The 27,716-nt window shown below is 38.1% G+C and overlaps 1 protein-coding gene across 1 annotated transcript in view; it reads right to left on the bottom strand.

The window, feature by feature from the left end:
* Nucleotides 1-27,716, bottom strand: part of TNFAIP8 (TNF alpha induced protein 8) — a 131,630-nt gene that overhangs the window by 94,544 nt on the left and 9,370 nt on the right. The gene's annotated exons all lie outside the window — the stretch shown is intronic.

Genomic DNA, 27,716 nt, shown 5'->3' with positions numbered 1-27,716 from the left:
TTCACAGGGTAGAACAACCAGATCCACAGTGAAGATTAGTGTGGAGTTCTAGCTAATGAATGAGTTCCACGAAGACAACCAGACTGCTTTTCAGAGGCTGATCTCATTTGAAAACTGTGTGGGTGGGAAGAAATCCTCAGGACTCATAAAATAAGTGAAGCTAAGTCCCTCCCTGGGTGGGCTTCATATTCCCCATGGCAATGACGTTATTCTGAACTTGCTTTTTCCATCAAGTGCTTCCGTGGCTGATGGCTGGTAACAATGCTACAGATTCCTGCCAAAATCCAGACCTCCATTCTTCTGGAACTACGTTCCTCCAATTCTTGCTAGTGAAAATGAAGGAATCCTTTGGCTTTCATAAATAACTCCCTTCCTTCTGCATCTTACTGTCCTCTGCCAAAATTAAACTGGGCACAGGACCTTGATTCACTGATAGTAAAATTGTAAGCCAATCATGCACCTGACTAATGGTTGTGTTTGGACCAGCAGTTCCCACCTTGTGGGCTAAGTTACCCATGGGACCATGAAATTTCTGCAAGATGTCTGTAAATCCATGTGTAAATAAACATACCCTTCTATGGACTGAATAAATAACATATACACAGAGCCTCATACACATCTTTTTAAATGAATGTAGAAGTTAGGGAGAGGTAGTGGACCTGTGATTTCATTGGTGTGGGGAACCCCTGGATGAGGAACCTTCTACCTACACCATCTCTGCAACTTAGTCTTAGATCTTTGTCTAAAATAAATGTGTCAATTGCGCTACATGTGGACCAGAACACTCAAGTGTGGTCAGATGTAAATTAAAATGTTGTTCCTATCTGGTTTTAATGTGCTGATGTATTAATTAAAAAATAAATATATAAACATGTATGATTATCTAAGTCAACATTCAGCCTGCCTGCAGGGATCCTCACGTATGCTGTAGCGGCCCCTATTTCCATTCGATTTTGACACCAATGATCTAGCACTGGGAGGTGAAGTGACTTTCGATGGGTCAAAGAGCCCACATGTTCCAGAGATGGAATATCAACTCAGACCTTCCAAGTATCAGAGCCAGCTTTCTGAGCTATGTAGTCTCTTCATTTAGGCTATAATTAATAAAATATAAATTCATTTAAGTGTTGTTATAGTAGCTCTTAAATAACAGAGATAGACACACCATGCAACTTGGGACCATTTACCCCTAGGATATTGATTCATGATGAGTCTCAGTGAAGCTTCCAGTCATTGGAATGAAGGGTGGTCAAACACTCTAAACCCCATAGTAGAGAGTTAAAGGCACCACAACCCAAATCCCAAACCCAGGGGTTGTATTCTCACCTATATTGTCAGCCTTACAAGACAGTGTCACCAGCTGGTTTGAATTGGGAACTCTGGAATTTTGGTTACTCTTCAGGGGACTTGCCTTTCTTCTTCCACAAGGCAGCCCAGGTGACCGTGTCAACTTGGTCCATCCCTCAACTTTGTCTCCATTCAAGAGGCCATAAGTTTCACTAGGATGCTAGTTATTGCAGGCCACCTGAATCTGGTTTCCTCAGGCTTTCCCCCATACTTGGAATGCACTTCTAACTCTTAGTATCCCGAACTTTTAAAATAAATTCAATGCAAGTGCCACCTTCTACATGAGGCCTTTCCTGACCCAAATTTCTCCTATATATCCTGTACTTAATTATACCGCACATAGTGTTTCCCCAAATAGAACACACAAGAGCAGTTCAAGGAAATAACTTCAAATATTTTAGGGATTTTTATGTAAGTAGGATACTACTTCTGTGGAATAATGATAATAACTGGCACTTACGTAGTACGAAGTTTACTAAGCACTAAGTACTAAGCATTTTACATAGTACTAAGGTTCAAGTTGACCACTGATAACCACTTGTTAGACATGCTGAAGAAATTTATGCATTAGGAAGGTCTTTGGATTAGTTGACCCACATACCATAACTTGCAACTCCGAAATTTTTATGATTTCATAATATTTCTAAAGTATGCTATTGTAAAGACTACAGTAATTTCCTAAACCAGCTAAACAAAGCCCCTAAAACTCCTAAATCACATTGTCAGAGTAAGACCAGAAGTAAGGGTCCAAAGTATATTTTTCTAGCAGGTGGGAAGTTTGAACATCAATTAGCCACCAATTTCCTACTTTTCCCCACTCCCAACCTCCTAGCCTGAGTTCATACCAGTTCTGAACCTTGACATATATACCAACCAAGTCTGACCCCAACACCTTATTCTGCTTCATCCAGATAGGAATAGGATAAAACTTGTCCACTTCCCTTACAATGGGTAACCATCTGCACCAAGGATACCACCAGACTGCCCTATGTATCCATCTTCCCTGGCTATCCCAGTACTGTGAATATCCCATTTCCGCTTTCCCCCAATAAAACTTGCTTGCAGTACTTTCTTTTAATCTGCTCTACCTCATGTTGTATTTTGGTACTACTGCATCTCCAGACAATTCTCTTAAAAGCATGAGCTGTTGTACCTGGCTGCAATAAGCAATTAAGTAGTTGTACCTATTTCACAAGTTTTTTACTAGGAAATCTAGAGAGCCTGGCTGAATTGAAACCCAGTGGTTCAAAGAAGGCAGGGTGGTTCTCCTTCTCCTGGACACCAGGGCTATGACCAGGGGCCTTTCCCCAACCACATGCCAGACTTTTCCCTCTGGCAACCTAAGTGGCAGATAAAGGAGATTGCTACCTTTCTCTAGATGAAACTTTGATACTCTGAATCTCCTGGAGTCTGTATTAAGACACTTAATATCTGTGAAACATCTGGGATGAATGCCTGCAACCTTTCACTACCACTTTGTTTTGAACATATTCTATGTATGCACTGATTGTCTTTATATTATTAGCACATTGTTTCTGGGACACGAATGATTGTTATAGCCTTGGAATTAAACAATATTTTGCCTTTGAAAACCTCCACCTCTAGGCTGTCCAAATGTGAGATGGGCTGCTTTGGGAAAGAATGTGGACCCTCCTCCCTGGAAATCATCAAGCAAAGGCTAGATGCCAAGGGTGTCAGGGAAGAGGAGATTCTTATTCAGTTATCAGACCAAGCTAGTACAACCAATTATTTTAAGAACAGTAAAACCAAGTGCAACTTATCAAACAAGTTGTATTGATTAGCTAGATGTCTTCCTTGGCAGCTTGCAACTCTGAGATTCTATGGGTCCTATTTAAATGTTTTGGCCAAGAATTTAATTTGGATTGTTTTAAATTATATTTATGGGACTTGTATGCATTATTTAAAGTTCATATTATAAAGCTTAATCTCTCTCTTTTTTATTTTTGTTTGACTGTCTCCTTATCTGAGCCAAGCTACAAGTGCAGGGGCTATACTAGGATCTTTTTGTTTGGTTGGTTTTTTTAGTTCTTTGTGAACTCATTTTTGAATTTTCTTGGCAAAGACACTTGAATGGTTTGCCATTTCCTTCTCCAGTTCATTTTTGCAGATGAGGAAACTCAGGCAAATAGGGTTAAGTGACTTGTCCAGGGTCACACAGGAGTTTGAGGTGGATTTAAACTCATAAAGATGAGTCTTCCTGATTCCACACCCAGTCAGTGCTCTATCCACTAGGCCACGTCGCTCCTCCTAACTAACACTAGAGTCTTATCCCATTCTTACTGGCACACTCTGTGTCTCTTTAGGCCCCTTGCTCCTAGGGGCTCACTATGATGGTGTCGGACTTGGTGTGGACACCTGATCTGCACAGCCCCCTGCTGCTCAGAACTTCTAGGCTATAGAGATCTGCCAGCCTTGGCCTTTCCAGTAATTGGGATTACAGGCATCTGCTACTACATCATTTTAAAAACGACTCAGAGTAAGGAAACTTCCTAGGAATTTTCTAGTATCCTTTTCAATGTCAAGATACAAAGATGAAAAATTTTAAATCTGGAGTAATTCAAATAAAACCCTAAGGAATGTTTGAGGACCACATTTAGATATAATTTCATCCATACTTTGCCTAAGACAAATATCAAGATTTTCCCCAGAATGAAGCACTTCAAGAACTCCAAAGGTATTTGTCACTCCCTGAAATGAACACTTAGCTAGTAGAATTCTAGTCTCTTCACTGCTGTCACAATGCTCTCTTTCCATCACAGAATGCTATCTCTCTTTTACATGATATGATACTATGTAAAATATGTGCCAAAGAGTTTGAAAATTATTCGAGTTTATTTCCATTTTGCTCCATTTATGCTAGCCATGTTAGTCCCTTATTCTAAGTTAAAGGTATTCATTCATAAGGCTGTTAATGTTAATTTAACCAAGAAAAATGTTGTTTTTCTGGTTTTTTCTTTTTTTTTTAATAAAAATGCACACTAGATCAAGGATAGGAATACTAATAACCATTTGGGCTAAAGATGACAGAAAAACTAAACTTTTTATATGCTGCTACTATAAAAAAATAAAAACGTATGAGTGCAGAACTCAAGAGGAAGTAGAAGAAAAAAAAATAATAAATCCCCATTCTCTGTTCGCCTCTACCTTTAGTCTACCACTGAGTTTCCTCCCACATACTGAAGCTCTTTGATAAATGACTTTTGCTATTCTGTCTTTCAAAAACAACAACAATGCATTCTCCATGGAAACCATCCCACTCACCCTCTACTCCTCTTGCTATCTTATCTATGCCCACCTCTTTGGTGTCCTCTTAATAGGCTCAGTGATGCCTAGTAAGATTTGGCCAAGAAGCTCCCTTCCAACTCATCATGCTTTTACCCTGGAGTCCACTTTTTGGGGTTTCTGAGGGTTGGAGTAAATGACAGCTTTGAGCAGTTGGTTCACTTGTAGCTGTAGTTTTTGGCCGCTATCCAGGCCCACTAGCCAACATATTGACTGACTTGGTGGGGAACTCTGATGAGTTGGCTGTATCTCTTATTCAATGGGCATACTTTTAGACAAGTTATAGAACTTCATTTTGGTCACAAAAACTGCACAACAACAAATATCACTTCAATCTACATTTCAAGAGGCTGGCTTCAAAAGAGTGTTCCTCTGAAACAAATCAAATTCAAGTGAGTAATGACAGTAATACAGGCATTTATGTAGCACTTTAAGGTTTGCAAAGCACCTTACATATGTTATTTCATTTGTTCCTCACAACAACCCAATGAGGTTGTGCTATCATTGTCCCCATTTTACAGATGCGGAAACCAAAGCAAGCAGTGGCTAAATGACTTGCCCAGGATTACATAATTAATAGGTGTCTGAGGCCATATTTGAACTCAGGTCTTTCTGACTCTAGGCCCAGTGCTATAACCACCGCATCATCTAGCTGTACTACAACACTGAACTGGAGTTAGGAAGACATGAGTTCAAATATGGCCTCAGACACCTATTAATTATGTAATCCTGGGCAAGTCATTTAGCCACTGCTTGCTTTGGTTTCCGCATCTGTAAAATGGGGAAAATAATAACACCTACCTCCCAGGATTGCTGTGAAGGTCAAATAAGAGAATAATTTTAAAGTGCTTAGCACAGTGCCTGGCACATGATATGCACTATATAAATGTTAGCTATTATTATTACACCAGCTAGCTGCCTCATAGAAAACAGGTGATGAACAGCTCTCAGAAAGTGATTTTCCCCTTTTGGACATCCAAGTAGTGTGTGTTTAGAGATGGAAAAGTACCTATATAAAATCTTTTTATTCCCAACATATAAGATTTATCAAATATGGAGAGAGAGAGAGAGAGAGAGAGAGAGAGAGAGAGAGAGAGTGAAACACACACACACACACAGAAAGAGAGGGAGAGATTATCTGCCACTCAGTCTTGTAGAGTGAGAAGACAGAACAGAAGCCATCTTAGGATACTTTTTGCATGTAGCAATGACTTTTAATACAGAAAGAGGAAGTTGTGGTTTAAAAAGTAGAGGGAAGCTAAGAAAAAAACCTCTTTAATCATTGCAGTTACACAGAAAGTAAATTCTGAGTATAAAAGCAACCGTTTCCTCCATCAATTGACAGTGACACATGAGACTTGTTAGAAGGAAAATTTTACATTCAAATGAATACACAATGATTTTCACCTTTTTTTAAAATGCAATTTAAAAATGATTAGGAATGATCCCACTACCACTTTCCCCTGCAATAGGAAGGAATAGCAAGTGTACTCTATGTGTCTTGAGTGCAACAGCATGGAACAACAGAGACAGGTCACAGTGTCAGAGTCTACATAGGTTGCCCACAAGGTAATAGGACCTTAGTGTCAAGCAGCAGTCTGGGGAACATGCTACACAAAATTCCATAGTAGCAAAAGTCAGACCTAGACAAGAATACAAACAGGACTGCACATTTTAAATCCAACAGAGAAGGCAAAATAGATATGAAGGGACAAACTTGCCAACCCCCACCCCTAGAAAATGGCACTGCATAGCAGTGGATACTGGAGAAACAAATACCAGGTTTTCAACGATGAATATTTTTAGATTGTCTATCAGCTCTGAAGGTGACAACTATCGATATTTACATGTCCCCATTTTTTTTAATGTTTTTGATGTTTTGAGAAGTTGGTATTAGTATTCTCTCCTAAGGGCAGGTAGGTAGTACACTGGATTTGGCTCATTTGACTCAGAATAAGGAAGAAATGATTTCAAAACTGGCCTCAAATTTTTAGTAGCTGTGTTCACTGTGGTCAAGTCACTTAATTTCTCTGTGCCTCGGTCTCCTCTGTAAAATGGGGATAATAATGTCATGAATGTCATGAATAATGTCAGAGTTGTTGTGAAGATAAAATATTTGTAAATCCTTTATAAACCATAAAATATTACATAAAGACCAGTTGTGATTATTCTATAATATTTACTTCAGAAAATTTTCATGCTCTGGATGACCAACCAGGAAAGGTCCATAAACTATGCTAGACTGGGCCAAAAAAAAATTATCATAATTTGCAATATGTATATTGATTTAGGTTTTCTTTAGAATAAACCGCTTTGGGAGGTCAATAAACATTTATTAAGTACCGACCACGTGCCAGGCACTGTGCTAAGTGCTGGGGATACAAAGAAAAGCAAAAGATAGTCCTTGCCCCTGAAGTGCTCACAATCCAGTGGGGGAGACAACACATGAATGACTATGTAAAAACAAACTATATACAGGATAAATTGGAAATAATCAACAGAAGGAAGTTTCCTAGAATTAAGGGGGATCAGGAAAGACTTCCTACAGAAGGTGGGGTTTTACCTGTGACTTTAAAGAAGACAAAGCTGAAAGGAGGAAGGAGAGCATTTCAAGCATGAGGGAGAGCAAATGAAAATGGAGAGTCAGAACATGGAATATCTTTTTTTTGAAGAACAGCAAAGAAGTCAGCGTCACTGGGCTGATGAATACGTGGGGCAGGGCAAGGGATGTCCAAGGAGTAAGAAGACTGGAAAGTGGAGGAAGCTCTAGGTTATGAAGGTTTTTGAATACCAAATGAATAGGGAGGTGATAGGAAGCCAGTGTAGGCTTTTTGAGTATGTGTGTGTGTGTTTCAGTGCGGGGGGGTGGGGTGGGGGGGAAACGGATGGACGACACAGGACTGACATGGTTAGGTCAGACTTGCACTTTAAGAGGATCAACATGATGAAGACACCTAGGTGGTGTCTCTCTCTCTCTCTCTATCTATCTATATATAATCTGTTGCCAAGACCTATTGATTTTTACCTTCATACCATCTCTCATTTATGCTCCCTTCTCTCCTCTGACCAAATCACCCTGGTGCAGGCCCTTATCATCTCATATCTGGTCTATAGCCTGCTGGTTATTCTCCCTGACACAAGTCTCTCCTCATTCCAGTCCCTCTTCCACTCAATGGATTAGGGAGTGAGGAATCAAGGATGACAACTAGGTTACCAGTGGGGGGACTGAGAATGGTGGTACTCTCCATAGTAACAGAAAAGTAAGGAAGAGGGAAGGGTTTGGACATGTTGAGTTTAGGATGTCTATGGTACATCCAGTTTGAAATGTCCAAAAGGCATTTGGAGATGAGAGACTGGAGATCAAGGCTGGATAAGCAGATTTGAGAATCCTCAGGATAGAGATGATGGTCTTATTAGCTTCCACAGATTCAACTCTCAAGTGAAATAGATAAGAGGGTCCAGAATAGAGCCCTATGAGGCACCCACAGTTAGTGGGCAGGACATGGATGAAGATATAGCAAAGGAGACTGCAAAGGAGCAATTAGATAGTTAGGAGAACCAGGAGAGACCAGTGCCATGAAAACCTACAACTAAGAGAGTATCAAGGAGAAGAGGGTGACTGATGACTGACTATGCCAAAGTCTCTAGAGAGGTTAAGAAGTAAAAGGATTCAGAAAAGACCATTGGATTTGACAAGTAGGAGATCACTTGTAACTTTGGAGAGAGAATTTCAGTTGAATGATGACACAGGAAGCTAGATTGTAGAGAGTTAAGAAGAAAGGAAATGGAGGCACCTATTATAGACAACCTTCTCCTAAGGCAGGCCTGTACAACACACAGCCTGCAAGCTGGGTAGCCCGAGAAAAATGTAGAGGATGTCAAAGAAAGTAAAGATGTAACGAGTTTTGTCCATGCCTGCTTAACCCGCCTTCCACTAGTCACTAATGTGCCCAGCATGTAACTTGGCAGGTGGGTTGCCACTGCATACTGTTTGTCACATGACACACAGCAACCAACCATTGTCAGTCTGTCTCTAGTCTGAGGAGTGAGAGTCATATCTTTTCACTGTGTTTTCAGTACAGGCTTTGAACAGGAACAAAGTTAGTGCAGCAACACACCAATACGGCTGACACCCGCTATGAGATGAGTGGCAACAACGTGAGGGCTTCTTTCCCTCCCTCACTGTACAGCCACCCTCCAAGTTACATGAGTGCTCTCTCCTAGGTCAGACATTCAGTTCAGTATTTCTTTGTTTGTGGGCAGTTGCTGTGGAGATTTTTTGGTTCTACCATTAAAGTTTTTGGGGTGACTTTGTAAAATGGGTGATAAAAAGAATATGAAGATCAAAGCAGAACACAGAGTGTTTAATTTGGAGTGGACAAAGAGATACTTGTTTACTTACACAAGAGACAAAATATTTTGCCTTGTTTACCGAGAAGTAATAGTCATTCCAAATTTTGAATCAAAATATCCTGACTTAAGCAAATTGGACACCACTGAAAAACAAATTAAAGCATCCAAATTGTTGAAAAATCTCAGTGGAGAACAAGTTTTTCAACAAAGTAAACTCAGGCCTCAGACACATAACACTCACTAGCTGTGTGACCCTGGGCAAATCAACTTAACCCCGATTGCCTCACAAAAAAAAAAAAAAAAAAAAAAAAAAAAAAGTAAAATCAGAAAATGAGATGGCTACTAAGGTTGGTTTTCAGATTTCTAAAGAAATCTATTTCAAACATGATTCTGGAGTGTGATAAGCCGACAAGAAGTGTAATACATACCCCATTAACTAAATGTAAACAGTAAGAAAACCTGAAAAACATATTAAAATGTGTACTACTTAGTAAAGTAATTTAACAGTAAAATGATTTTATGATAAATAAAAATCTTAATAAGTATAATTAATTGATAGCAATTGAATTTCCCTCTTTTTAATATGGTTTCTTTGGAAAATAGTTTGATCATTAATTATATCTTTACTTGGAAAGTAAACCGCAAAAAACCTATCTGCAGCCTGAAGAAGTTTAGCCTACTTTAATTTTGGCCCCTACCTACTACCATGTTGTACAGGTCTGTTCTAAGGGGAGTTTTAGTGGTAAAAGGACACATGCTATTTTTGTAGATCTCTGGCTAATTTCTAAGATCATTTGTCCAGGAAAATCAATCAAAGGTGTACTTTCTTGGGAATAATTCTAATTCTAATGTCATCAACAAGTCGAATGGTTATATATGCATTTACAATGAATTGGAAAGTCATCAAATTTTATTGAAAACAACTGTTAGCATTTGACCAAGTCTAACCAATTTCAAAATGAAGTTCTGGATAGGAACCATTGTATTCTATGGAATTGTTACAAACAAAAGTATAAACTTTGAAAATCCCATGTTAGCTAACAACTAGAATAACTTTCGAATTAGAAAACATTTCCTTGCAAAATTAGCTGCATTGAGATAATGCATCTGCTGCTCTGCATGGTTTCAACTCCCAAATGCCCCTCCCATGGTCAGCTCATCACTTCTAATCTCATCACCAAGCTGCTCCCTCAAGCCTAGCTTGACACCATTTCCCTCCCTCCCTCCCTCCCTCTCTCTCTCTCTCTCTCTCTCTCTCTCTCTCTCTCCACTAGGATAAGAGGGCTGGAGGGTGGAGTACCAAACTCCTCCCAATGCCTTTCTTCATAGAAACTGCAATCTCAGCTACTCCACTCTGCATCTGATGCTCTGCCTGGTTTCAACTCCATAGAGAAAGGTGTTCTCTTATTGGGTACCCCTTGGTGTCGCATTCCCTGTATCCTTTTGCATTGTAAACTCTGAGGGCAGGGACTGTCTTTTTTATTAATTGTATCCTCAGCACTCAGCATAGTGCCTGGTACATAGCAGGTGCTTAATAAATGTTTATTGGATTGAATTGGAAAAGATTGCTTTGATGTTATATAAAGGGACATAAAACTAGAATTCAATTATTTATGCAAAAAAAGTTCCAGATCCTCTATAAATCGTGTTTTCCTTTGCAAATCAGGCTTCTGTACAACAGTGTACTAATGGAAAACTCATTGTACTAGAGAAGCTGCTTTTCACACTCCCTTTGGAGTAAAAGTTTCAAAGAGTTCTCACTGAACTCCCCCTGTGCAAGTCTAGAATATGGTATTAGTTTTTCTTAACCACTTTTGCTTGCAAGACAACACAGTCAGCATGGTGCAGTAAAGAAGAGCCAGCCTGAAAACCAGGACGGCCTAAGTTAAAGCCCAGCCTTTGACTCATGATTGCACAACACTAGCTAAATCATTGAACCTCTCAGGGTTTCCAGGCAATGCTCTCCTAACCTTTTTTGTGTCATGTACCTCTCTGACAGTTTAGTGAGGCCTCAGCCCCTCTCTGAGTTGTTTTTGTTTTGTTTTTACAAAAAAAATTATAATCGAAGGAAATTCCAAAATTTAACTAGAGACTAGAGAAAAAAAAAAAAAAAAAATATATATATATATATATATACATATTCCTATCTAAATTAACAGACCTCCTGGAATCTACCCACAGGCACCTTAGGGGGATCCATGGACTCTTAGATAAGCACCCCTGCTCAAAGTATAATTTGCTGAGGTCTCAATGTGTATTTAATAGAAGGAGTTTCCTTATATTAAAGGAAAATTCCCTAGATGAATGTATGAACTGTAAAGTCCTATTGTAATGTGAGTTACTGCTTACATACCATAATTTGGGAATGAGTCAGTTTATATAAGTGTATTTTCTAGTCTAGTTCCTAGAGGCAACTAGGTGGTATAGTGAATTAGACAATGGACCTAGGAAGAGTTGAGTTCAAATCGAACCCTAAATACATACCATCTGTGCATCCCTTTGAGATGCACAGATGTTGGAGCTTAAACTTTAACTTAAACTTTGCCTGCTTCAGTTTCGTCATCTATAAAATGAAAATAAGAACTGCACCTACCTCACATGTGAGGATCAAATGAGATTATGTTTGTGAAGTGTATAACATAATGTCTAACATACAGTGCTTAATAAATGTTTTTTTTAATCTTTCAAAGAATTTTAGAAATTACAATTCCTAAGGATAATTTGCCAGTAATATCTAAAATAAATTACCAGTTAGAAAGAACACACAGTCCTAATGAACATATTTCTACATGTTTCCATTTGAGGAAATTAATGACAATACCAATGGTTTCACAATATCACCAACAGATAAGAAGGGAACAGCAATAATTACCCTCATTTTCAGATAAAAATCATAAGGTCAGTGCATTAGGTATTGTGCTTAGTTCATTACATGAGTCAGTGGTGGAAATGGGAGAAACTCTCAAGTGTCTTGACTGTGAGAGCAGCAGCATGGCATAGGTGCTAGTCTTGGCTTTACAACTAATTTTGTCACCAAGGTTAAAAATACTACCACTATTAATCCTATAATGTTGTTGTGAGAAAAACAAACAATAATTTTTTTTAATGGCAGTGCGGTTCACCTATTACAATTGCACTGCATATTTTAGAAAGATTACCACCAATAAATGGCTGGCATTGGAAAAACTTTTTTTGGCACTTAAGGTGGTAATACTGAATTTATCTAGAAAATACACTTATATAAACTGGCTCATTCCCAAATTATGGTAAGTAAACAGTAACTCACATTACAATAGAACTTTGCATTTCACACAGTATGATGATGAACCACCACTTTGCAAAGTTCCAGAACATTAATGGGACAGTTTTCCTTAACCACTTGGGTCAGCTCAAATGAATCACCTAGTTTCTAAGAACCTCTTGGGAGATAGCATCTTAGCACATTACTCTGAATATGTAGCCATCTCACAAAAACCTGTGGCATGTAGAAGGGCGGACACTCACATGTCTTTCACTTTTCTCCTCCTATACCCTATAACACCTCCGCTTCATCACCATTCATTTAGTTTACTAATCTTTCATTGTGCTCAACCAGCTAGTTTTCCTTTCTAATCCTGGAGGCACATAATCTCTGATGTCTACTTATGAATACTCCAAATCCTGTGATTCATTTCCATCCATTAAATGGCTAAGGAGCATGAAAAACCTCCTCGCAGTCATCTGTATACTCTTCTATCCCCTGCTAAAGTGGCATAAGACAGAGGAGGCATTAGGCAAGCATGAATAAAATATTCTAAGAGGTTTGCTAGTATAGATGCAAGTACAGAGAGATATTGATATGAGCTATTATCTTATATTTTATACCTTATTTTTTCTAGTGCATAAAAAGTTCCAACATCATTTAGGTTACATTACATACAATATCTTATTTGATCTTCATAACAACTCTATGATTTATAGCAATAAACAGCTTCAGAGATGATTTCATTTAAAACAAAAATAAACAAAACATGTCCAAAGTCAGAAAGCTAATAAATGATAGAGCAGATGGTATTTGGACTCAGGTCTTCTGGATTCTTGATTAGTACTCCTTCCATTAGAATTAGAGAACATTACAGCTGGAGGGAGCATTAGAGATCATGTTTTCCAATCCCTTCAACACATAAAGAAACTGAGGCCCAGAAAAATATAGTAACTTGCCTAAGATCACACAGCTAATTAAAAGTACATTTCCCAGTCCAAGCTTCTTTCTAACACACACTACTATGATGTCCTCTATGCCATACCATTTGCTAAATGAGATAAGTGCTTTGTAAACACAAAGTATATTATAAATGTCTGATATTATCATTATAATTAGTATTGGGAAGGGTACGGTTACACATCGCTCATACATGGAGAAATAAAGAAGACGTATAATTTGTACATGGTCACAGATCTCGTCCATGGATGAGAACCTGAGTGTCCTGTCTCTATCTCCTAAACATTTCCATTATACTTCATTAGATTTTAAATGAAAGAACAAGGCCATCATGTATACCTATATATTACAGGAATATATAGTGGGATAAAGGGGGAGGACCCTTAAGTGGTGCTTTCTTAGCATATAAAATTTGAGTCAGCCAGTAAGTAGCAGAACAAGTTATGCTCATTAATGGCCAGTAGATTTGTTATATATTCTACATGACCTCATTGCTTTGTGTAATGGAAGACAAAGAACCTATCTCTAACTAAATGAGAATGTTTATACTGGCTGCTTAGTTATTTCCCTGAAGAATTCACAGTAGAACCAGGCTCTGGTTTCTTACTTTCAGAATTCTTAGAGTTTTGCTGGGCACAAGGATATAACATGGTACAAAAAGTCCTTTTCTTTGGGAAAGGAAATAATGTGGAGGGGAGGCTATGGAGAGAAGAAGTGGGTATACTAGTCTTTTCTTTCAAAATTCATTTCTAGCAGAAAACCAAAATAAAATTGTTTTTAATTTATGGTTTAAAATGCACACATTTTCAACACTCAGTCTCTACTCATAAGTCAAAAAATCTTATTACTGTTCTCTTGAGCACATTAATTCAAAATTAGCATGTTAGGATGGATGACCAAAAAATAATATGCTGGAAAATTCACTTCAGAATCAAGAAAAAGAGGCCAAAGATTTGTAGACTATGACATGCCTAGATATCATGAATACTTTCAGGCAGAGGGTCTTAGCCTGGTATCTACGGGCCCATAGACAAATTTCAAGGGGACCGTGAACCTGCATGGGAAAAATATTTGGATGACTGCATTTCAATATAATTGGTTTACATTGTAAGGCTATGCATTTTTTTTATGCATTTAAAAAAATACATTACATTAAGAATGTGGCCCATAGTCTTCACCAGTATGCCAAAGGAGTCCATGACACACACACACAAAATTAAGAATTCTTGCTTTAAAGAGAGGCAGTGTGCCTAATGGATAGAATCAGGAAGAGGTGGACTCAAGGCCTCTTTCACACTCGTACTGCTGTGTGACCAGGGACAAATTATTTAACCTGTCAGATACCCATACAACTAACTCTCTAAGGTTACTTAGAGACTCTCTACCCATAATCTCTAAGTTACAGATGAGTTGCATTAATGGACACTGACGAAATCAAAATAAAACTTTCTTTAAGAAGATATTTGGGCATTGGACATGGTGAGCACCAAGCAAAATTGCAACTAACTCCATCTTAACATATAGAAAATGACTATCAATGAAAGTCATTTCTAAATCAACTATGTATAGTTGGAACAGAAAGAACAAAAATCAAAACTACCATCATTTTAAAAAATGGGATAAAGATAGGGGCAGCTAGGTGGCACAGTGGTTAAAGCACCAGCTCTGAAGTCAGGAGGACCTGAGTTCAAATCCGGCCTCAGACCAAATACTTGACACTTACTAGCTGTGTGACCTTGGGCAAGTCACTTAACCCCAATTGCCTAAAAAAAAAAAAAATTAAAATAAAAAAAATTAAAAAAAGATAATTTCTAAAAAAAAAATGGGGTAAAGATGAGAAGCTATGACATCCAATTAAAACAGCTCCAATTAGACCTATTAAAAAAAACCCATCACTAGTCTAAAATAAAGTATTGCCTAAATAAGTTAAAATATATACAGGAGGCCATCCATGCTAGAGACAATACAATTTTGGGGACACAATTTTAAGATAGCAGAATGAAGAGAAATAACAGAAGCAGTGAAAGGGCATAGTAGATAGACCTTTATATTGGAGTCAGAAAGATTCGAGTTCTGATTTGGCCTTAGACACTAGCTGTGTGACCCTGGGAAAGTCACTTAACCTGTCTACCTCATTTTCCTAATTTATAAAATGGGAATAAAAATAGCACCTACTTCACTGGGTGGTTGGGAGAATGAAATGAGATATTTGTAAAGTGCTTTGAAAACCTCATAATGCCATATAAATGCTAGCCATTGTTATTAAAATACATAGCATTACAATGAAAACAGTATCTTAAAATAGTTCAAAAAATTTTTTAAAGTTCATAGGCTCCAAATATATCCTGGATTTAAGAGGAGATGAGGTTTAAACATCAGAACTTCCCAATGTCAGGAAAAAAAAATCACAAAATTCTAGGGTTGTAGGTGGTCCAGTGCAACAAAAAACTGAAAAGGGAACTCCTCCACACCATATACAGCCAATGTCCATTTAGCCCTTGTTATGGGAGGAAACTTACTATATCTTCTGAAGAAACTCATTCCATTTGTGGTAAACACTATTCATAATTATACTTCAATACTTCATATGATAACTGATTTCATTACTGCAAGAACTCTCTCCAATGAAGCTGACTGCAATCCTTTTGTTTGTATAATGTATAATGACTTGTATAATGTATACATGTATACATGTATAATGAATTGCTGTGTCTGAAAAAAAAAAATTCATTATCTGTTGGTTAAAGATCTAGTGATGAATTTTTCCAGGTTTAGCTATACTCATCTGTGGACAACAGAGATAGCCCAAGCCACACTGGAAGCTCTTTTCAGCTGGGTAGGATCTACCAGAACATGCACTTTCCAAGCAGAGCCTTTGAGAACACTGGGTCACTACTAAGTCAAGATGGAGTCATATTTTGGTAGACAAAACATAACTACAACATAACAGAAGTCTGGGGTTATACTGCATAGTTCAGTTCAAGGTCTCATCACTTTCATTTTCTGCAAACAGCAGAGCAAACAAGTCAGGGGCCTGTGACTTATATTTAGTAAGAAAAGTATGCCTAATAAAATTCTGCTGAAGTAGAGTCAGAATGCAACTCAACATAAGCACTGCGCATGAGCAAATAACTCCAACCTGGATGAAAAAGAGTATTGGATGATGTAAAACCAGGCATTGTCATCTAGTTCCAGCTTTCTCTTAGATGGTCTTTCATTCCTCACTCTGTTTCCATGTCTGCAAAATGGGAATGAGGTATTCTTCCTACCTCAGAAAAAGATTTCAAAAGTGCATTAGACCTTCATGCAAAGCCCTCTGAGCATTCTGTGCTTAATGCCTTTCCCTGCTGTCAGATTGAGGAATGCTGGTAGGACAATGTTACAGCCTGTGTGAATTTAGTTATACATGATGGTCACACTGCATCATTGACAATCAGGCTGACTCACAAACTGAAAAACTGATGAGGGGAGGGTTCTCAGATAGCAGCAGCTCAACAGGCTGCTAACTTTTCATTGCCTTCTACTGAAATGTTATACATTTGGGAATAAGAGGATAACAGCTCCAAGTTACTACATGTCCGGCAAGGCCCAACTAGGGAGTGGGAAGAAAACAAGCTTTGTCTTGGTACTTAGGTGATAGGACACTGCACTTAGAACAAGAAAAATTACAGAGAAATTGTAGCTGCACCCAATGCATGGAGAGAATGGCTGGGGACGGTTGGCTTTCCTTGTGTGGGAGATAGTTTGTAGAATCTCTGGAAGCGGCAGGAACTCCTTCTGAGGGACAGAGAGAACATTCCTGCTGTAGCTTGCAGAAGTCCACATCTAAGGCAGGCAGGATTTAGCCAGGAGGCTCTCTGTAGCAGACTGGAAGTCTAGGCCTGATCACCTGCCTATGACCTCTCCCTGCTTTTCTTCTGAGCTGCTTCTTAGCCCAGGTCAGGACTTGGAAGTCCTGAGGCTTAACTAGATGTCGTATTCCATTATTTTTTGACCATATCCTTAGTGTACCAGTGGTAATATCCAGAATATATTAGGAGAATTTTATTGAATAGTTATCCCATGAAAACTCCTAAATTTAAGGAAAACACTGATGCTCTAAAACAGACATTGGTCTGAGAGTTAAATTCCCAACTCTGCTACTTAGAATGTGACTTTGGGAAAAATCACTTTCTCTCTCTAGACCTGAGTTTCCTTATCTATAAATGGAGCGGGTCAGGGTCCACGACCTCTAAGGCCCTTTCTAGTTCTGACATTACACGATCTTATGGTCTATGATCAATCAATGTGTCATATTGCTGAATGGAGTGTGTTACTCATATGGTGAGTTCAATAGTGCCCTTAAACTGTAGTTGATCACTATTCCATTTAGTTTAATTTTACTTTCCTTAGGCAATTGGAGTTAAGTGACGTGCCCAGGGTCACACAGTAAGTATCCAGTGTCTGGTCTGAGACCAGATTTGAACTCAGGTCCTCCTGACTCCAAGGCCGGAGCTCTAGCCACTGCACCATCTAACTGCCCCCAAAGAGGTATATCCTTAAAGAGCTAGACATATCCCACCAAAAATGTAGGGAAAAGATTTTTATCCCCATTGGTAAACCAGTAATGGCCAAGCTGATCATTAAAAGTCAGATAATCCTCTTTCAACAGCAAGCTGAAATATGTACATACTATTAGGGTTTTCTAAAAATACTTTTTATACATATACCCTGTTGAGTGTTCAGAAGGAAGCATATTTCAAGTAGAAGAGGGAGGGACCTCACCCGTTTAAATAAAAGAAATTGAGACCTTTAAACCCTGTCTAAATTAGTTGAAATTATGATGGCTCATGTTTATATAGTACAAAATAGGGTAGGTACTGCAAATATTATTATCATCATTTTCTATGTAGGAAATCTGAGGCTTAGCACAGGTACAGTGAGAACAGTCAACTACATCCACTAAGTATCAAAGCAGGGATTTGAATACAGTTTGCCTGACTAAATCCAACCACGCCTAACAAACAGTCTAATGGGGGCTGTGCGGAGCCAAGATGGCGGAGGGAAAGCAGTGACTGTCTTGAGCTCTCTCCCAAAGCCCTCCAAATACCTAAAAAAATGGCTATAAACAAATTCTAAAGCAGCAGAACCCACAAAAAGACAGAGTGAAACAAAGACAGCCTGGATGGTTGATCAGAAAGGTCTATTGCGCCGGGCAGGGAGAGGAGCGCAGTTCGGCGCGGACGCACAGGCCGCAGCGACCTGGAGCAGGCCTCAGAGGACTGAATTGCGGGCAGCTGTGGCTGTTTCCAGACTTCTCAACCCACGAACACCAAAGACAACTTAGAAGGTCAGTGGGAAAAGTCTATGACTGCGGTGAGAGAGGAGCTAGGTCTCAGCCGCAAGTCTCGAGCACAGCCTCTGGGGCCACGGCTTTTTCCTGAGCTTCCAGCCCACAGACTGAAGGGGAATCGAGTGGCTGATCAGAAGGGGATTGCAAGGATCTCTTTGCAGTACTGAGGCAGGAATCTCTTGCTTTACCGTTGCTTGGATCTGGGTCACAGTTCTGAGGTGCAGTCCTGGGGTGAGGAGGAGCACTGGTGTGGTAGAGCTCGTTGTGGCGGTGGAGAGGAAACACCTCGCCCTTTATCATACCACCTTGGAAGAACTGAAAATTTTCAGGTCCCTAGAAGTATCTCTGAAAACAGCTGTATAAAACCCCGAAGCTTGGGACAGTACACTCTTCACATTGGAAGCAGACTTTAACCTTAACAAAGAGTTTAAAACTCAAGTAATTGGCCAGGATCATGAGTAAGCAACGCAAAAAGAGTCAGACTATATTGTCTTACTTTGGTGACAAAGAAGATCAAAACGTACAACCAGAAGAAGACAACAAAACCAAAGCTCCTACATCCAAATCCTCCAAGAAAAATATGAATCAGTCCCAGGCCTTGGAAGAGCTTAAAAGGGACTTTGAGAAGCAAGTAAGAGAAGTAGAGGAAAAACTGAGAGTGATGCAAGAAAATCATGAAAAGCAAGTCAACAGCTTGCTAAAGGAGACCCAAGAAAATACTGAAGAAAATAACACCTTAAAAAATAGCCTAACCCAAATGGCAAAAGAGGTCCAAAAAGCCAATGAGGAGAGGAATGCCCTAAAAAGCAAAATTGGCCAGATGGAAAAGGAAGTCCAAAAGCTTACTGAAGGAAATACTTCCTTAAAAATTAGAACAGAGCAATTGGAAGCTAGTGACTTTATGAGAAATCAAGACACTGTAAAACAAATCCAAAAGAATGAAAAATTAGAAAACAATGTGAAATATCTCATTGGAAAAACAATTAACCTGGAAAATAGATCCAGGAGAGAAAATTTAAAAATTACTGGACTATCTGAAAGCCATGATCAAAAAAAGAGCCTAGACATCATCTTTCAAGAAATTATCCAGGAAATCTGTCCTGATATTTTAGAAGCAGAGGGCAAAATAGAAATTGAAAGAATCCACTGATCTCCTCCTGAAAGAGATCCTCAAAGGAAAACTCCTAGGAATACTGTAGCCAAATTCCAGAGTTCCCAGGTCAAGGAAAAAATATTACAAGCAGCCAGAAAGAAACAATTCAAGTATTGTGGAAACACAATCAGGGTAACACAAGATTTAGCAGCTTCTACATTAAAAGACTGCAGGGCATGGAATATAATATTCCAGAGGGCAAAGGAGATAGGATTACAACCAAGAATCACCTACCCAGCAAAACTGAGTATAATCCTTCAGGGGAAAAAATGGTCATTCAGTGAAATAGAGGACTTTCAAGCATTCTTGATGAAAAGACCAGAGTTGAATAGAAAATTTGATTTTCAAATACAAGACTCGAGTGGAACATGAAGAGGTAAACAGGAAAGAGAAAATCATAAGAGACTTATTGAGGTTGAACTGTTTACATTCCTGCATGGAAAAATGATATTTGTAAATCATGAGACCTTTGTCAGTATTAGGGTAGTTGGAGGGGAAAAATTATATGTACATATATATATAGATATAGATAGAGGGCACAGGTTGAGTTGAAAATGAAGGGGTCATATTTAGAGAATAAAATTAAGGGGTGAGAGAGGAGTATACTAGGAACAGGAGAAAGGGAGAGGTAGAATGGGGTAAATTATCCCACAAAAAAAAAAAACAGAAAAGAAAAGGCTCTTACAGTGGAGGGGAAAAGGGGGAAGGTGAGAGGGAATGAGTGAATCTTATTCTCACAGGATTTGACTTAAGGAGGGAGTAACATACACACTCAATTGGGTGTGGAAATCTGTCTTACCCCACAGGAAAATAGGGGGGGAAGGGGACAAGAGAGTAGGGAAATGATAGAGAGGAGGACAGATTGGGAAAGGGAGTAATCAGAAGCAAATACTTCTGAGGAGGGACAGGGTCAAAAGAAAGAATAGAATAAATGGGGGAGGGCAGGATAGGATTAAGGGAAATAGAGTTATTTTTCACAGCATGTCTACTATGGAAGTGTTTTGCATAACTGCACATATATATATATCCTATATTTAGTTGCTTGCCTTATCAATGAGGATGGGTGGGGAGGGAGGAAGGGAGAAAATTTGGAACCCAAAGTTTTAAAAATACATGTTTAAAAAAAATGTTTTCACATGCAACTGGGAAATAAGAAATACAGGAAATGGGGTACAGAAATCCATCCTGCCCTACAGGAAAATTGAAGGGGAAGGGAATAAGAGAAGGCGGGGAGAGATAGAAGGGAAGGCAGACTAGGGGAAGGGGTATTCAGAATGCATGCCATCTTGGGGTGGGGGGAGGGGCAAGATGGGGTGAAAATTTGAAACTCAAAATCTTGTGGAAGTAAATGTTGAAAACAAAAAAATAAATAAAAATTACCAACCCCCCCCCCAAAAAACAAACAAAAAACAGTCTAATCACTGTACAAGGAGTCTCAAAAGTCTTAGTGCAGTTTTTGGATACCCTATATGATAGTCTTTCCAGATACCTAGCAGAGAGAACAGGTTTACGACAAAGGATTATATAATCTTGGGTCTCATCATTCATCTATTCTATCCAGTGAAATAAACTATTTTAGGATGCTGACTATGGGAAACAGATGCTGAAGTAGATATCATTCATTGTTTTCCATTTGGGAGAATTAAATTAGGTGTCCCATATGTATAATATAAAAAAGGAAATTTTAGAATAAAATACTCTTGATCAACTGGGGATAGTGGACCTATGATTTTCTCGGTATAGGGAAATCTCTGGTGAAGAAACTTCTACCAATGAGGGTGAATAAGTTCTCTCCCAATTACAGCCTTCAAGGATGACCTAGGGCACTGAGAGAGTAAATGATTAGCCCATGGTCACACAGATTTTGTGTCAGGGTTGGGACTCAAATCCAGGTCTTTATGGTTTTCTTTTTTTGTTTTCTTTTTGGTGAGGCAATTGGGTTAAGTGACTTGACCAGGGTCACACAGCTAGTAAGTGTCAAGTGTCTGAGGCCAGATATGAACTCAGGTCCTCCTAACTCCAAGGCCAGAGCTCTATGCACTGCACCACCTAGCTGCCCCTAGGTCTTTATGATTTAATGCCAGCTTTCTTTCTAGTATGCTACCACTACCTTTCCAAAAAAGGCAAAGATATCCACAGAGTTATTTAAATTTAATATGAAGAACAGTGGGCTAGGCCAGAAGGCTTTAATTCTGCTTTGAATGTGCCACTGATTATGTGACTTTGGATAAGTCACTAAAAGTCTCTAAACCTCAATGGTTTATCTGTGACATCAGAATAAAAATCCCTTCTTTACCTACCTCAGAAAATTGTTGTGAAGATCAAATAAGGATTATGTGAAAGTTATAATGATAAGAGATTACAGAAAAATGTACTGAATATCATATTTATTAGGATAATGATTTAGGTGACAAGACATGTACAGTACAATTTGAAACACAGATGTTCTAAGAATGACATTTAATTTTGAGACAACTGTGGTTTCCTTTGAGAAGCCTTCTTATCAGCTTAGCCAGAGGCAATTTTTGCCGGCTTTGAACTTCAATGGCATTTATTTGATGTTTATGTACAGGTAATCCTCAATTTATGAAGTGATTATGTTTATGGGGTCAAAAGAATAGGGAGCTATACTGGCCTTTAGAGGTAATCTAGACCGGAGGTGTCAAACAGGAGGCAAAAAGGCTGCATTGTGGCTGGCAACATTCCCAGGACAGGAGCCAGATAATATCATAGGAAATGTTTAACAAAAAAATAAAAATACAAAAGAACATAATGTTAATATGTGATTTTCTAAGTCAGTATGTGGCCACTGGGATTCTTACATACAATTTAGTGGCCTCATTTCTATTTGACATCACTGCTCTAAATCAGTTACCTTATTTTACAACAGAAATGAGGTGCTATAAAGATAAAATCGTTTATCTTAGCTCGCAGCACATAATAACACTCAGATATTGATCCTCTGACTCAAACCCAAGTGTACTCTTCTGTATCATACTCAAACATTCAAATGTGATCTCATTGATATGCTCCCTGAAGCAATGCAGATCTCAACACATCCATGTCTGCTCATTCTGTGTGAACTCTTGCCCAGGTTCTCCCATAAGTTTGCCACAGGGAGTGTACCCAACACACTAGGTGCCTTTTTTATTTTCTCTTGAGATAGTGACAATACCCATGGAACACACAGTCCATTAATTAGCTCTCACTTTCAAAACATCACCAGCCCATCATCTTCTGTACTTGGAACTTGGAATACATTTCCCCATGGAAACAGAATACATAGAGGGATTCCTAGAAAAGATTGGATGGGGGCAGAGGGGGAGAAGTGATATGTAGATAGATACTCCTGACTACTGGGAAACTGCAAACTATACATCTGAATTTTATCATACTCTCCAGGGATCTTGAATTAGGCCAAGTGAGTGGATATTTCCTTTCCTTGGGTTATTCCGAAAACAGCTCAAGGTGGGCTATATCCACTTGCTGATCATACCTGTGGGATGTCCGTAAATTGGGGACTATCTTAAAATCATATCATTTCAGAGACAGATGTGACTTCAGATGTCATCTAGTTGAATCCATATGTAGACAGGAATCTCCTCCTAAAACATCCTTAAAAAGTGGTCCTTTAGCAACTACTAGAGTACCTCTAGTAGTAGGAAATTTCATATACGGCAACATATTCCACTTTTGATAACTTTGTTATGAAGTTTTTTTCCCCTTTCGTTTATTCAAAATGTGACACTACCTAATCCTACCCTCAGTAGTCAAGTAAGGAAATTTATTCTGATTCTTCTTGTACATGGGGACCATTCAAATAGAATCATAAAATTTCAGAACTGGACAAGAATTTAAAGGTCATCTAGTCTAACACTTATTACAATATCTGGCACACAGTAGGCCATTAATAGATGCTTGAGTTTAACTTGACAGTGGACAATTCCATTAGGACACCATTAGGACAAGAGGAAAAGCTGCTGCATATGTAAGATCAATAAAGTTAGATTTGAAGAGAAGTTAATTAGGGGAAGAATCTTTGCAGCAAGTTTTTTTGATAAAGGTCTGATATGAACAAGTAAGCAGTTCTCAAAAGAAAAATGCAAGCTATCAAAAACAATATAAAATGTCCCAAATCACTAATAAAGATATATGTAAATCTCTGAAGATCCACCTCATACTTACCTGTTTGGCAAAGGTGAACCAGAGCACAATTTTATAGCCCCCTTCATAGACCAAAACTGATCATCCAATAATACACAATACACAGTGAAGACTCTCATTCCTTTAGAAAACTCAAGAAACTTAAAAGGGAATAATGATCTAATTAATTATCTAATAACAAAATAGCAAATATATTTTGGTTCTCAATTATTTAATTGTGCTAATTGGAATTGATTTGTTGACCAAGGTATGCATTTTGCAAAAGAGCCTATGGACCTAAAGAGAGAATGCCACTTTGCCTTGAAAAATTTTTATTTATCACTGGATCATCCATACGCTATTTCAATTTTGTAACTGTAGGTCACATCAGTCAAAAACAAATACCATTTTTTTAAAGGATGCCCTAATTTTCTTGACATAATCAAGCCTAAACATTCAGCCATCAATGTGGTATAGAACCAAATACACTGGAAGCGGAATCAGGTGATTTATTTTCTAGTCCCAGCTCTGCCACTAAGTAGAGGTAAGACCTTGGATAGAACACAGCTTTTCTGGATTCTTTTTCTTTATCTGCAAAATGAGGAGGTTGGATTTTGAGGGTTTCAATCAGCTCTAACATTCTATAGTTCTACCTGAAGAGGTAGGAGGGGCAAAAAAAGCAACTTTGCTTTGCACCTGTATTTGGTTTTTAACTTTAAATAAGAATTATGAGTTTATGCACCCTACATAGCTAAGGTGCCAAAAGTGTGTGGCTCAGGTATGCTTAGACCAAGCAAGGTATATTTTTTTGTTAAGCATTTGGAAAGATTTCCTTTCTAACTCTAGCTGCAAGAGTATTCTACATGTTATATACATATATATGTATATATCTCACTTTTTCTCCCTCTACCTGACTCCCACAAAAAAAAAAAACAAAAACCCAAAATGCTATCAAAGTAGGAACTGTGGAAACTGGAGAGTAATCACTTTAATTTCATGGATTCATAAAATGGTATGCAGAACATATAGAGCTTAAACATGGAGAATTAAGAGGAATACTGGAACACTTATGGAAAGTGATGTGGAATGAAAAGAGCAAAAAGAAAAATATGTACCATTGCAACAATGTAAATAAAAAGACAACTCTAAAAGACAAAACCTCTCAGGTTAAATACAACAATGTTGGTATAATACTATTGGAGTTAAAGCATGTATACTTTAATTCTGTTAATCACTATGCTACAAAAGTAGAAAGTGATATATAGTACCAATTGCAATCAGTCCATTATGAAGTTTTCCTTGTTTGTAGGAATGTATATTTTGGGTCAGGTTTGTTTTTGTTTATTGGGAAGGCCTATTGTGTGAAAATGTATCAACAACAAGAAAACAATGTAATAAAATAAAATAAAATAGTCATTTCTGGCAAGTAAGAGATCTGGTCATTATGAACTTAATGTGGTAAACAAATTGGCAAAATATATTAGTAGTATCCATGAAGCAACAATATTCAAACCAAAACAACATGGTAGTAGATAACTGTTAATGAAATCGTAAAGAATACTTCATTCCTTGATCTGGTACAAAGAATGAATCACAGGTTTAGCTGAATGGAAGTCTAATCTGCTTACCCTAGAACCACTACAGGATTATTGATTCCAAAAGCTAACATACAATCCTTTGTATATAATTCTGCCCTGTCTAGTTTTTAAAGTCTCCATGTCCCCTGGGACACTATACCCAGAGATCTCAAAGAAATTCTGGTATTTAGTCTACATTGTTTCCAAATGTTAAAATCATCTCATGGGATATGATCTATGCCTCTCTATCTTTGTCTCTGTCTCTCAACTTAAAATTAAGAACTGATACTAAATTCACTATAATAATTAAATAACTAATGGGGGTGGGGAGGCCTTATGTTATCTAAATCTGCTGATAAGAATATGCACTTTCCTGCAGTTCCCTGTGATTCTTAGTAAATAAAGAGCCTCTGTTTCAACAAATCCTTTCTCCAAATCTCTTAACTAAGGAAGACAAAATGTTTTTTAAGTTCACAATATCAGTTCTACTGGTATTATAAATGCCAATCAACTCATTTTCTAAAAATTCTCTTTCCTTTAATATATCATTAAATGGAAGAAATTCTCCAGTGGAATACTGTAGAGTCTGTATTTAGCCCTGTATGGCTTAATATGCTTATCATGACGTGGTTAACTGAATAAGTACCATGTTTATCAAATATACAGATGAAAAAAAGCTGGGAGGGAAAACTAACACACTGGATGACAGAATTCAGAAAGATCCTAATAGACTATAAACATTGGGCTAAGTCTAATAAAATGAAAAAAAAAAAACAACAACTTACATGTGGATTTAAAAAATTACCTTCACAAATATAAGTTTGGGAAAGGACGTGCTAAATAGTAGTTCATGAAGTTTAAACTTAAATTAATGTGTCTCCCAAGAAGTAAAAGAGGCATGTGACACCCTCAGACCTCTACCCTGAAATGACTACATGTGGAGGACTATGCTCACTTCTAGGTAACACATTTTGGAGAGTCTTTGACAAGCTAGAGAGGCCAGAGGAAGTCAAGCAGGATGATTGAAGGGCTCAAGATAAGATAATAGGTTGTGATGACTTGAAGGAACTGGGGATTATTGGCTATCTTCAAGTATCTGAAGTGAGATAAGCTATTTGAGGGGGTAGGGGGGAGCAGAAAAGGGGAGGAGTACCACAATGGACTTGTCTTTTTTATACCTGGGGGAGGGAGGAATTGTTAAAACTTAGTGGAACCTTCCACACCTACTAAATGATCTCCAAGGTCCTGTTCAACACTGAAACCTTGGGATTCTGTAAACAGCCATAAACAGCAGAAGGCAAATAAGTTTGACCCAAAGAAGCTTATCATTCTTGCGGTGGGAAAGGAACAGTCAGACCATCCAAGGTGCCTATTCAAATGAATTTGCCCCATATGTGGTATAGTTTGAGCTAGTTAGGCCTCTCACAATGTCCAAGTATGTCTGACACTAGCACACTCTTTTGCTTGCGTTTGTGTGTATGTATTATTACATATATAATTTTAAATGAATAAATAGAAAGAGAAGTAGAAACACAATTAAAAGTAGCTTACAAATGAATCGATTCAAGGACCAGAAAGAACAGAGATGGGGAGAAAACAGAGAAAAATATCTCTCAAGGGGTATCCTCAAATGGATAAAAAATAGTCAGGTTTTTTTTTAAGTGGCAATACTTCCCCAATTGATAAACAGTCAAAGAATATGAACAGAGAGTTTTCAGATGAAGAAATCAAAGCTAAAATCTGTGTCTCTCTATTGTCTCTAGAATAAAATACAAATGTTTTAGTCTAACATTTAAAGCCCTCCACATTTTTCTAGACTTATTTGATATTCTTTCCCTTCCTACACTCTACTTTCCAGCCAGGTTGGTCTAATCCTTCACCAAATTCACCAAACACTCTATGTCCAATCTCTGTGCCTTTGCACAAACTGTTCCATGTGCCTAGAATGTACTCCCTCCTCACTTTGACCTATTAGGATGCTCATCTTCTCTTGAAGGCTCAGCTCAGATACTCCCTTCTCTATGAAACCTTTTCTGATTCCTTCCCTTAAGGTATTAGTGCCTTCATCTCCTCCAATTAGAGAGCAGCCGATGGTATTAGATAACTTCCTAGTAGTTTACACATATTCCATACTTAATTCTTCATTCATCTCCATTTTGCAAGTAAGGAAATTCAGAGATAGATGTTAAAGCATTTTATCCGTTGTCATAAGTGTCAGAGATGATATTCAAACACAGGTTTCCTAAGTACAGTGTTTTTCTATTACACCATAATGCTTTTTATACCTCCTACTCAAAATTTCTCACT

Source organism: Vombatus ursinus, unplaced genomic scaffold (genome assembly GCF_900497805.2).
Source record: "Vombatus ursinus unplaced genomic scaffold, bare-nosed wombat genome assembly UNPS02014807.1, whole genome shotgun sequence".
NCBI lineage: Eukaryota > Metazoa > Chordata > Mammalia > Diprotodontia > Vombatidae > Vombatus > Vombatus ursinus.
Note: the sequence above shows the minus strand (reverse complement) of the source record. Positions and strands in the feature narration are given on the sequence as shown.